Raw genomic sequence first — 14158 nt, forward strand, 5'->3', positions numbered from 1 at the left:
GGTGAGCATGCCTTGGCAGGGAGGTTGGACTGGATGATCTCCACATGTTCTGTCCAACCCTAATTATTCTGTGATCATCTGGACAGACAACTAGACTGTTGGCTGTGTTGACTAGATAAAAGATTCATTTCATTACACACATTGTGCCACTTCTGGCACTGTAAGTTTTTTCCATTTGGCCTCCAGTTTCTGCTCCAGACCTTGTGGGTCTCCTGCAAGGCTTCTGCCACATCTGCCAGTGTTGTGCAGATGTCTCAGGAATGCTGGAGCATCTCAAACGTCACTAGAAGCCTGTGTTTAATAACTGAATCTGGAGCTTTGTCTAAATCTGAAGCTGAATCCTATTAGAGTAGCAGAATTCAGTTGCCTTAACACAGGCTTCTCATGCCATTGGAGGCACTTCTGGATATCCAAGACATCTGCACAGCACTGACAGATATGACACAGGACTGATGGAAACCAGCAGCCTTCTGGAGTGGCAGCTGGAGGCCAGGGGGGAAATCCATGAGGTCTCAGATGGCACAAGCTGCTTGTGAGTGAGTGACTGAGCACATCCATAAGTGCTACACTGGAACCTGTTTCCTCCAGTCCCCCTTTCAAAGGAGAGAAACAAGGGGCACAACTTACTTTCCTAAATTAAGCTTGTTCTCCCCTGACAAGGGGAGATGTTGATGGTGTTTATTTTTGGTGGTTTTGGAAATGGTTACCACTTTTCTGAAGTGACCTTGCATTATCGAGTCCCAGAAATAGGGACCTGCATTTCCATTCTGAAAGGAAAAACCTTTGAAAGTTTTTCTTGTTTCAAAGCCAGACAATCCTGAAATTTGATTTGAAATGTACTAATTCTTATAAGGATGATAATAGTAGCAGTAATAGTAATAGTAATAGTAATAGTAATAGTAATAGTAATAGTAATAGTAATAGTAATAGTAATAGTAATAATAACAATAATAATAATCTGCAATGCTAATTTTAATTTTATATTAGCAATTCCAATTGCATGCTCTGCTTTGAAAAGAGTGTATTGCATTATATAGTAATTATGATGCAATAATTACAAAGTAATAATGTTAATCTTTTAATTCATCATGAATTTAAAAGGAAAAGAAGCATGGTCAATAGGGATTATTCACTTGAAGACTCTTGATCCAAATGCAATGTAACTTTTTTCCAGTTTTAAAATTGAACTTATTTTCCACTGTTGATTTGTGTAAATTGAAACAGTCACATTTTGCACTTTTTTAGGATTTCCCACCATGATTCTTTGTGGCTTGGATTGTATATCCTTTACTTCCAAAGCTGTTTCATGGCTCTGCTTCTATTTGCAGATCCAAGGGTGAGTTAGACCTTGCTGGTCTGCCCTGTGATGTGATCCTTGTTTCAGACAGAGAAGAAGAACTGCACCCAAGCCAGGTTAATGAAACCTTCCCCTAGTACCAGTGGTCACAGTGATCTGCTTTATCATGTGCTGCATTCCCAGCTGGCAGAAACGAGCTCAGTTCTCTCCTCTCCCAGTTTTCACCAGCCCTGTGCAAGCAGGGAGGATGGCAGAGCAGATTCCCTGAGCTGGACAGCCTGGCCAACAGTTCTAAAGTGTAATTTAATTTTTTTTCTCTCTCTTTGCATCTGCCAGTTCTCATGGTGCAGCTTTTTGTTGTGCTACCCAGGCTGAGAAGTGTCCACAGCTATCAGCTTTCACCAAATTGCTGAAGGGTGAAATTTCACCATTTCTGCCAGAAAAAAGCAGGTTTTTTCTTTTTCTTTTTTCCTTCCCCCACCACCCCCTCATCAAAGCAAACAGCATCATTTCCCTAGAGATTCAGATCCTCTGTCAGAACAGAAGGACTTTTTAATTCCTTTACCTCAATGGAAATCTGTTGTACCCTCTCTCGTTTTTTTCTCCCTGATACACCCAGACTGCTCAGTAAAGAAGCAAATCCTTTCTGAAGCCAGGATATATCAGTATAAGAACATAATTGGAGGCAGAAGATGTTACCAAGAGGCTGAAGCTCAGTCCTGAGAATCAGGACACCTGGTTTCCCTCCATGGCTCTGCCCCTGTGTCCCAGCCAGACATTTATCCTCTGTGAAGGTTTATTTACCTTTCTGCATTTGTATTTAATTATAAGCCATTTAGAATTTGCCAGGCATGAATTAACATTTAATAGTCGTTGGATGACTCAGACAAAAAATGATCTGTGCTGTAAAATGGAAAAAATATTAATGGAAGTTATTAATATTGATGTAATGTGTTACAGGTATCATTTAATTCATTATTGCAGATTTCTTTGCAGGCTTGTTGCTGAGCTATCATATAATTTTTCCCAGTTTCCCAACAGTCTGAAGCTGCTTTCTTTCTTAATCCACAGCCTTTATCAAGCACAAAAAAGTGATTTTTCCCTTTAAGCCCCCTTCCTACTACATTACATTTCAAACTATACTACATGGGTTACATTATGGGTTGCTGCACATGCAGGCCACGATGTAATTCAGCATGACACATGACAAGCAAAGATGTGTTGAAATACCTGAGACTATTAGATCCAAACAACCCTCTGCTAAAGTTTTTTATTACCACATAAATATTCTCCTGGCTGACCAGTGTCTCAAAGGAATAAGTACCCCATTAGAGGAAAACCAAAAGCTCAGGTATTGCCCAAGTATGAGGTCGTTAAGAAAAAAAAAAAGGAAAAAAAAACTGGTTTTGTACATGTTCTTCTCATGTTAGAAATAACAAAACCCAGTAATAATGAAAAAAAAAATTGCATAAGCCTATGTAATCATGCTGAAAATAGATAGTAGAAGATACAGAGAGTAGAGAACATTAAAGACATATAAGAATTTTTCACAGAGAAGGCTGATGAAAAAATGAAGGGAACTTATTGAGAGAGTGTTGGAAGACTGGCAGGGTTTTTGGAATCAAGCTCAATGCGCAAAAGAAAAACAAGGTGATAATAAAGAGGAGTTTTAACTTTTCTGGTGTTACACTGTAGAAATAATCTGATTTAAGATGAAATCAAGGGAGTCAGGAGGAAGGACTGGGGAAAAAGCAGCAAGTCCCAGACAAGGGATGAGATGGTGGCAAGCCTTGTTCAAAGATGTGGAGAATGGCTGTGAAAGCTGAAGGGCTGGGAAGGTGTCAGAAAACGAAAAGGAAAAATAAATTATAGGGAAAGTAAATTTTGTTTTAAGCTCTGGAGCTGATAAATGTATTCCTAATTAACAGTTATGAGAGAGAGCTTAGCTGATGTGAAAAGTGCTGCAAGGAAAATTGCTTTTGTGGGAATGTTACAATAAGTTAGAAGTTGATCATCAAAAAGAGGCTTGAAAAGACACTGAGAAGCAAATTATTTGAACAAAGTGACCTTTCCACATGAAGAAATAGGGAAGGGAAGATGCTTGCTTAGAACCTGGAATGTGTAAGTAGCTCCATACTATTAATTGTTTTAGGAGTTCTAAGTTGGTTGGAGATAAGAATAAACTATAAGATATTTAAACTGGATTTCTCTGTTCACAGATCAGCAAGTACTGCAGGTGACCAGAATGATAAACTCTGTGTGTTCTAGGCCAGAAGGACCTGTGGAGTACAAAAAAATTAGAAAAAATGTGATTTTTTTCTGTCTGTGCTACTTATGAACTAAAAGTAAAATGGTGAAGGCTGGATGGTTCCCAAAACCTTTGCAAGATAATGCAGATGAAAATGAGTGATTAAAAATGCAGGAAAGCATGAACAGATTTGTTCAGTTCTGTCAGAACTAAGGACAATATGAGCCATGAAAAATCTAGGAACAATTCAGAGCCTTTGTGCTGTGTTTCAGTTTGCCAGTGAGAGATGACACAAGGGCATCATGAACATTAACTTCTGGCTATAGTACAAACTCTTTTAGAAAATGTTGCTGTTGTGTGTTCTGAAGTAAATTTATGCCATTTTAGATTTACAGTTTGTGGAAAGGCTGGTGTGCTTTACTACACCAATTCTGTCTTCCTTTCTCCTCTCTATTGCTTTTTTGCCCCCCTTATGATCTCAAATGACAGAAAAAAATAAACCAAGAATAATAATGATCCATGTTTATCATGCACAGTGAGCACAGGTCTCTGACAGGATACTTTGGCCAGATGTTTTTTTGCTGAGGCTGTTTTTCAGTTGGAAAACCAGCTTAACCATCCCCTTGGGAGTTTCTTCTGTGTGGGTTAATTCCAGATGGTGAAGAGCAAGCTTAGCAGATAAACCACTCTTTGGTGTCAAGAGCAAAAGTAAAAAACACTATTTGGGACATTCCTTCAAGCCACACTTTCCTTGTCTTTAGAACAGGTTCCTCGTTGTAGAGGCATAGTGGGGAAATCAGGGTGGCTTTGGAGATATTCTAATTTAGGGCATGAACAGGTCAGGTCCTTGGTGAGGCATTTGAGGCTATTCAAACAAGGAATAAAGGTTTTATAACTGTGCTGTTCTTGGACAGGAGTGTCAGACTGGAAAAGCAGTGCTCTGAATGGTGAAACTATCCCTGGAAGTTCATGTTTTACTGACTGTACTACCTAAACAAAATATGGTGATGCCAGTTCAGAAAACAATGAAAACCAGTGGCCTGTGTCTCCCATTTTTGACCAATGGTTCTCTTTTTGTGTGTGTGCATTTATGGCTGTTTCTCCCTAAGACGAAAATCAAGCAATGCTGATGTCCAGTTGACCCTATGGGGAATGTGGTTGCTGATGGGAAAGTTTAAAAAATCACCTAAAATTTATTGGATTGTAAAGGGTAACTAAAGGAACAGAGCTCAACTAGTGAGGTAAGACCCCATTTTAGCACTCTTAGTGAGGAAAAAAATAAAAGGTTTGATTGTGCAAAAGGTTTTTATTTGATACAAAAACCATTTGATGAAAAGCTGTTGTGAAACATTGGAATTATTTCCATTGTAATTTATATTACTTAGGGCTAGTCCATCCTATAGACAGAGTTGTCCTTGTTAACAGAGGTGGAAAGGAAGCTTTTTAAAAAGTTATTTAATCTTAATTTATAGATTCTGATTAATTGTTTGGTTTAGCAATCAAAGCTCAGTTTCAGATTTCCTGAAGGGTGCATTCATATTGTTCTTAGCAAGGACAGCAACGTTTTGGGCAACAGGTTGGGAAATGTCTGGAGTAGCCCTATTATACCTTCTAGCTCAGAAAACCCATGTGGCTCCAAAACATTGCACATTTCTCTGCAGTCATCAACAACATGAAGAAGGTCTATCAGGGAATGAACAAATCTTGCAACCATATTAAAATATGCAGCTTTTTTTAACCTGGTTTACTGAGATACTTAGGATGATCTGTCTAGTTGTTTAGCCCTGTCATTCTGTGCTTTTTAATGTTGATTTGAATATATTTTAACAGCATATATTTTATACTTATTTTCAGAATAATGGAATTGTTGAGATATCAAATTAATCCGAAACAGCTTTTATTCACTTCTTATTCCTCTATGAAACGTATGTTTTTAATATTTTTGTCCTTTTTTTTTTATTCTATTGAATGCTTCTTTTCTTGTTATGGAATTTCCTTAAATTTCTTAGTGGGCTTTTTAAATTTTTTTGGTGTGTGTTAGAATATGTGGTAGCAATTTTAAATGCCTTCCGAAATATTAGGTTACCTACAGTCTATCAAATGATCTTGTAATCTTATCACAGAATCACACAGTCAATCACTGATAGTAATTTTTAACAATATTGGCATAACAATGAAATTCTAGAAAAGGAAAACATGCTGGTGTCATATCAGTATATTTAAAAACAGAGATAAATGAACTGACAAGAAGGATAGACCGATTACTTTGAAGTTGACCCTAGAAAAAATACTAGAAAAGTTGCCACAAGACTAATTTAATAATGACTTTTAAAATTACAGGATATAGAGCATTCCTCAGTGTATAAATTCTTTGAGGATGCAAATTGTTCAAGTCTTATTAGATAAACAGAAACGTATGGAGACCTGACCCTTCACTGTAGGGTTTAAACAGTTTTGCAGTTTCCATTACTAAATGGTTTTATGCTATTTGTAGGATTTAGTTTGTTCCTAATTATTCCTAAAAATTAAGTTCATTGTCATTAATCCTACTAACCATGGGATTTTCTTTGATGTCTTTAGCTTTCCTTATCAATTTTCTACACTTTATAATGTTTAATTTATATTGCTGTGTGTGTTCAGATCTCTTTCTTTCCAGTTGTCACATGTTGCATTCTTATTTCTAATTAGTGCATTTCTTTTGCCTTTGAACAAAGTTTTACTTTCACACAACTTGGTCTCACAGTTCATAAACTCGTCTTAAAAAATCCCAATGTTCATTCTTATTTTTTTGGATTTATTTCCCACCTTCTAAATCTCTCTGTAATTTCCCAGTTTTGAGAAATGAATTACTTTGGAGACTCAAGTGTATTTATTACTGGTTTGTCCTGTCCTCTCTCTGTATGGAGTGCAATCTAATAATAACAGTTGGTCCCTAGGCTACGACCAACTGCCAGCCCATAATTAATTCATCTTTATATTTTTCTTAAATTTGAAGAGAAGTTTACTGCTGGTTGCATATGTCTCCCAAATTGAAGCCTCCCATTAAAAAGATATTTCCTTCTGTTATTTATTTATTTTTTTTCATTATGGATAGCTGCTCAGGAAGTAACTCAGACTGTTTGAGTCACTGATCTGTGACATCTCCTGCTTTCTCAAATACCTCAGCCAGGCTCCACGATAAACAGGCACAGCCATAACACATTTGTGTGATCAATAGTCAGGTGAGACCCCCAATTCCTAAACTTTCAGAAATACCAAATAATGGAACAGAACCAATGAAGCCCACCCCTGTCCCCCTGTATCTCCAAGAAACTGTTCCCACCTCCCACGTGGCCCCTGGCAGTGTGTCTGCTTCTTTCCCTGGCCACTGTCCCCACACATGGCAATCCCAGCTTGATCCCAGTACCTGATCCTTGTCATTCTTCAGCTGGTCTGGCAGCTCAACCAATATTTGCTGAATTTGGCTTGATTTGGGAATATTTTACACGACTGGCATGTTGAGATGAGCTTTCTCTTATTTTTCTCATCTTGCTACCTCTTGATTCAAACAAATACAAGAATTATAATTAATAATATTAATAATTATTAAGGATTCCATAAGCTGTTGCTGGAGGTCAGGACTAACGAGCAGGTGACACTTATGGGGCTGTTGTGTGAACCACATCTCTGCATGTTCTTCTCTGCAGAAATGTGTTCAATAAGAAAGGCACTGTTGTGTACCCATAATACCTTCCCTTGTTTACTTGCTCCTTCCTAAACTGGTTATAAAAAGAAATTTTAATACACAAGAGAGACAACAAGATTTCAGCACAAGGGATTTTAATTCATGTGCAGTTCTGCAATCAGTGGGAGCTATTGGTACATTACCAAATTCCTCCTACAGGTACTACGTAAAAAAAACCAAAAAACCTCTGGCTCTTCATATTAGCACACACTTTGCCTAAACACTCGAGTTTGTTAAGAGTGGAATAAATTTCAATATATTTCAGGTCAGTCTTTTTCACATCTTCTTCTTGCCAATTTTACTTTTGCTTTAAATGCCTCTTGGCTGCTCCAAAAAACCTCCTGAATAAAAGTCAGCTTTATTCCTGGCATTATCATCTTCCTAAAATGATATCCTATTTTATATACAAATGCAATCCTGTAGTGGTTCCAGGCTTCCATAAACGCCAGATCTCAAACCCAACCTGTTGTTCACCTCCTGCTGTGTCTGTCTCCAGCCTGAGGCAGGAGGAATCCTGAAGTGAAGTCTGGACAGCTACTGATGCGGATCAAGCCCAGCCTTTCCAAAATGAGCTGGGGAAAGATTCTGAGTAGCCCTGGGGCGATAAATCTTTCCTGTGTGAAATATAGGTGAAATCCTACAGCCTCAGTGACATTGGGTGTGCTTTCCTAGGAGTTTCTGGCATGGCTCTCAGACAAAAGATGAAGAGAGAGTGAAAAGCTGTTAAAAACAAAAAGGCAAAAGGGCTCCTCTTTCGAGTTTGTAGCATATCCATGTGCACTGTTACATCAGGAACAACTCTGGAATAACTGTAATTTGGATCAAAGTCAGTGTTGGCTGTCTGCTCCTTCACAGATCTATAGCCCAAATAATTTTATCCTTTGCTTCCCTGTGGAAGAATACTTTTGGACTGGTTTGGAAACCTTTGGAGGTTCAGCAATTGTTTACATATGTTTTCTCTTTCAAACTCATCTCTTGACTAATCTAACTTCACTGGAGGTGGCCTGAGCAGTGAATTAGCCTGTAAATCATGTATTTACCTCACACTGAGATCTACTCATATGGTTTTGATAGCTGGGAGTTTGTATAACTGCAGTGAATCCCTTCTTCCCATCTATTTTATATTTTTATTTGCTATCAGAAAATCATAGATGTAGGGGCAAAATCTAGTGGAGCAGCTCAGTTTGCATTGCTGTAGATGTAGCCCAAAGTTTCCATTATTGCATTTGAAGGAAGGATAAATAATGATGTGTATAAATGCAATTGTGAAAGGACCTCTTATATGCCATTTTGATCTTAGTGTTCTCAGGGAAGCAAAGTATGGGAGATCTCCAGAGAATAATTTAGGATGGTACAGTGTGTCTCTGGGTGTATTTTTCATCCAAATCAGTACCCAAAACATTTCCCAGTGCAACATTAATGAACTCAGTGATCTCTGTGCTACTGTAAAAAACAGGGTTTTTTGTTAAGAGACATAACCCCAAAGCTGTGGCTATTTGTGCTGGTATGCACCACTGTGTGTGTTTTTATTAATTTGGTGTGTGTCTGTTTTACTATTCTGTTTTATGCCTTAAACACTGGGTACTCATGAGACCTTTATCAAGTCTGCAATGCCCTAGACTCATGAAGCTGTTTCCAGCAGATCAGAGAATTTCTCCAATTCTCTTTTTCCCTTCCTTTTCCTGTTGCCTTAGCTTGTGTGCAGGTGGGGGTTTGGAAGATAAACATTATATTGTGGATGCACAGCACAGTGGGGCTCTGATTTCATTCAGATCCAAGCATGGCAATGATAAAAAATAAATGACAATGTTGCAAGGTTTGACACCTCAGCTTTAACTGAAGCTTTTTGTGCCTTCTCTTCTCTCTCTGGTGGCCAGCAAGGGGACCCAAGGGAAGGGCTGGGGCTGTGTCAGGGGAGGTTTATGTTGGATATCAGGTTCTTTCCCCAGAGGGTGGTTGGGCACTGAACAGGCTCCCCAGGGAATGGTCATGGCCCCAAGGCTGCCAGAGCTCAAGAGGTGTTTGACAACACTCCCAAGCACATGTGATGTGATTTTTGGGATTCAGGAGTGGGACAGATGATCCTTGGCAGTCCCTTCCAATTCAGGATATTCCATGATTCTGTGGTTCTGTCTCAGAACTGAAAAGAGCACAGTAGTGGTCAACCAAAGGGGGCAAAGTAAACCTCAGGGGCAAGACTGGGGATTTCCCAACAGCTTTCACCCTGTTTATTAAAGATCTGCACTAAATCCTGTCCACTGGTATTTTGCTCTTTCACCTGGAGGCAGAGACTGCAGGCAGATTGTAATTTATTGCGTCATTGTACTTGCCATGTCTTTTCTTGAAAAAGTCTGAGATGATTCCTGTATTCTCTGTTTTGAGAGTCTGTGGCCCTGAATTCTGCACAAGAGATTTTAGCAGTGACTATTCATTCCAAATTTCTCCTTTAAATGCACTGAGATTAAATAAATAAAATAAATTGAGCTCCTACATACAGCTTTCCTCTTCCTCTCTAGCTTTTTTTTCAGCTTTTCTTTTATTTTACAGAGCTGTTCTCATCTCTGAACCTCCTTTTTCTTGAATTCTGCTGGTTAAATTCAGTCATGTTAATATTGTGAGCAGCAGAGAGAGCAGGAGCAGGATCAGGTTTGTGCTGTTGGATTGATAAACAGATGCTAAGCCGATGTGACACAGATGCTACTGCTGAGCCAGGAAAAGCAGGTCAAGGTTATTAGGAGAAAGTGCAGCACTGTCTCATAGCTGTAAGCAAAAAGGCCCTGCATGGAGCCAGCTTTTTCTCTCTTCCCATCTCTCTCTCTCTTTCTCACTCTGTCTGGTGGCAGTGCATGTTTCAGGAACTTTTTTTTAATTAATTCCTATGAAAGCAGGAATTAACACTTTAATTTCATTACATTTACAGCAGACCTCACACAAGATATAAGTGGCTGGCTCCTTTTTTTTTTTAGGGGCACTGATTTTGTCTTCTAGAACACAATACTGGGGCAACAATTTCCTAATGCTATCCTGAAAAATTTGAGGGTTCTGTGGCAATATTGGGTGAAATCCTTGGAAGAAATCCTTCTGGCCATCATGAATTTCAGGTAAAAAATATAAAAATGCATTTGAACTGTAAAAATGCATACATTTTTTCAATAAAAACAACATTTCATATAGATAAGATTTTTAAAAATCTTCTACACCACAAAGGGACAATGTGGAATTAGTCCAGAAACTGCAAAAATAGTTTCCATTGTCCCCAGTCCCTCTCCAGCTCTCCTGGAGCCCCTTTAGGCTCTGGAAGGGGCTCTGAGCTCTCCCTGGATCCTTCTCTTCTCCAGGTGAGCACCCCCAGCTCTCCATCCTGGCTCCAGAGCAGAGGGGTGGAGGAATGGAGCAATTTATATGTTTGTATAGTAAACAAAACTCCATGCAAAGTGTAAGAATGATGTCAATCTGCCCTGCACGTGTCCACATCCATCTTACAGAATTTAATGCAATATTTATATTATCAGTCTTGTTGGAAGAAAAAATTCCTGGAATGATGTGTACCTTGGTGCCCATTTTTCTGGAAGCATTAAGTGGTTACATTTGGCAAGAAAAGCAGCTACACAATAGAATGAGCAGGGATCATTACAGACATCTGTATTATTTCAGCAACAGATTTGTCCCAGACATTATTCATAAATTCAAAAGCTTTAACCTGGAAGAGTCCATTAGATAATTCAGTTTCTCCTCCTGTGTTCTACAGGCCATTGCATTTCATCCACTTTTCCCTGTGTCAATACCAGTAATTTGTATTTGGCTGAATTAGTTCACATTGAGAGACAATTGGACCTAATCTGAAGACATCAAGAACTAGAGGCTCCATGAGTTGTCCTGGTTGTTTATTTTGGTGCTCAAAAGTCATGACTGCTTTCTGATTTCCATTTGTCTCTCTTTAACTTACAGTCAGTCTTGTTATGTCTTTCTCTGCTGGCTCAGTTTGATTCATTTTCTCTGTGCTTCAAAATACATAAAATGTGTTTGTGTTTTTCTTTTTTCTCAGGGTTCCTTTTCATTCCTGATATACTTTTGCAATTATTGTACAGCAGAAAATGATGCCATAATTCAGTATGGAGAATCCATATTTGAATCACAATATCACAGAATTTTTAGGGTTGGAAAGGAGCTCCAGAGAACATCCAGCTCAAACCCCCTGCCAAGGCAGGGCACTTGGAGCAGGTGACACAGGAATGCATCCAGGTAGGTTTGGAATATTTCCAGAGAGAGAACTCCACACCCTCCCTGGGCAGCTGTTCCAGTGCTCTGCCACTCTCAGCATAAAGAATTTCTTCTTCACACTGAGGTGGAATTCGATGTGTTTTAGTTTATGGCCATTGCTCCAGCAAAGGGCGGGCAACTCTGAACAGAGTCTGGCACCATCCTCTCCTCACCCACCTTCGAGATGTTGTCTGGGGTTACAACACAGAGTGTGATCAAAGGTATCTGTTCTGTCACCATCTGTTGAGGGTGGGGCAGCGATCCTTATCTCCATGGGAGATATTCTGCTAATGGGCATCCATTGAAACCAGGCAGGGCATTGTTCTTTATCTTTTCACAACCCATCCTTCCTCCAGCCAGTCATTTTCTGCTCATGGCCATTGAGTCCCACTGTGGCACTGATAAAATTACTGCATCCCATTGGGAGTTGCTCCAGCCAGGGGGAAGAGCCCAACATTTCTTACCAAGATAAAAACAGAGGGTTTGGGACACTAAGGGAGCCCCTTTCTCCACTGGACTCCAGAGGAAAACCCGATTTCTCCACATCACCACTGGAGCTCCGGAGGGAAACTGCACCTTGTACAGGAGCACTGCTCCAGCTGAGCCACATCTGTCACTGCAGGAGGATGCAGCCACCATGGAATGGGACTGCTGCCAACACCCTGCCTGACGGGTGTCAGGCTGTACTCTGACTGTGTCAGGGTTTGGGGTTTGTTCCTTTGTAGTGCTGTATTTCTATTTTAATTTCCCTAGTAAAGAACTGTTATTCCTAATCCCCATATCTTTGCCTGAGAGCCCCTTGATTTCAAAATTATAATAATTTGGAGGGAGGGGGTTTACATTCTCCATTTCAAAGAGAAGTTCCTGCCTTTCTTAGCAGACACCTGTCCTCCAAACTAAAACAGATATTTATTAATGAGATCCCTCTCAGTCTTCCCTTCCCTAGACTAAACAGGCCCAGCTCCTCTCTCTCCTGGAGAGCAGCACTGACACTCAGGAGTAATCAAGCTGGAGGGATGAGCTGGCAAGGACTTCCAGAAATTAAACAAACACACACTCAGAAAGTCTGCACTCAGGACAGAGAGATTTAATGAAATTCTGCAGGCTGGGGATTTTATGACTTTGTTGCAGTTCTGTGGCAAGGGATGCTTGAAGAGCCACAAGCCAAAGATGAGTGAGCAGTGCAGCCTTACAGTGATAGAGGCTGGCTTTGTACTGGTGCATTAAGAAAAATGTAACAGCAGGTTGGATGGGGTGATTATTCCCCAGTGTTTGCTTTTGGGAAGCCCTGTATTGTGGGACTGGAGTGGGTCCAGTGGAGGCTTTTAAGGGAGCTGGAGAGTGAAGCACATTTTGTGGAAGGCTGAAGGGATTAGGTCTGTTCCACCCTGAGAAAGGAAGGACAAGAGGCAATACACAGTAGTTTCACAACTATAAGGTGCACCCTTTTGACTAAAATTTTTCCCTGAACCCAGAGGTGCGCCTTATGGTTGTTAAATTACTGTAATTGCTGTCTGCAGCCTCCTAAGGGGAGTTTGCAGAGGCGGTGGCATCAGAATGTCATCTGAGATGCACACAGAACAGACAGAAGGATAACATTGCAATAAATTATAATTAGATATTTAAAATATAGTAATTTAAAGACAGAATTATCAGGCAGTAGAACTTCACCTTTAGAGATAAGAAAATCAAACTGGACAAGACCTTGGTCATTTTCATGAAGTTCATCCTGATTTGAGTCCATATTGCACTACAGCCCTCCAGATATCCACTGCAAAAAATAGTTCAATTATTTTGTTGTTTTAATGTTGAACTTCCTTTTCCTTTTGTGAAAATAAAGGGAAAAATAAAACTTAAGTAGTGGCTGTGAATCTGCTCTCCATTTTTATGAACTACACCTGAAAAAGTGAACTGACATGTTCAGCATTGTCTATGGCTGCTTGGCTTTTTCTGGGATATTTCTTTCCTTAGTAGAATTGACTGGAAAATGGAAAAAGAATAAAATCAATTATTTAGACTATTAGTGAAAACCTGGATGAAAATGAGCCCATTTCAAGTGGGGAACACTGCTGTAGTTCTCTGTGATCAGTGGAACAGGGACTCTTCTCTCAAAGCAAGGGGCATGTCCTGCATCTTGGAGTGCCAAGAGAGATTCAATGTGACTGGGAGATCCAAACCTTGCTGGAGGAAGACATAAAAACCAGGAGCTGCAACCCCCAACAGGGCCCCACAGGCATTTTCAGAGTCAAATTATTATGGGAGGGTTGGTTTTGCTGCTTTTTTTTTCCTGCAAAGACATCCCCCCCAGCTTTTCACACTGAATTCTTGATTCAGAGTTTTCCAGTCTTTTAAGAGCCTGGTCTCTTCAGTTTGTTAGAGAAGAGTTTAATACACCCAATCCATTTGCAGAATTCTTTCTGGGATGTCTGAGAAACAGAATTGTTGTTGATTAATTTGACTCAGTACCTGTTTACCACCAAGACCTAACTCAGCTTTACTGACAGGCAACTCCATCACCAGACTAAAATCAGTAGGATTTGCAGGGATCTATTGGCTCAGGGAGATACATGTGCAGCAAAGCCTTAAAATTCCCAGTTCTTTTATTAGATAATAGGTTTTACAATCTTAA

Source organism: Catharus ustulatus, chromosome 3 (genome assembly GCF_009819885.2).
Source record: "Catharus ustulatus isolate bCatUst1 chromosome 3, bCatUst1.pri.v2, whole genome shotgun sequence".
Lineage (NCBI taxonomy): Eukaryota > Metazoa > Chordata > Aves > Passeriformes > Turdidae > Catharus > Catharus ustulatus.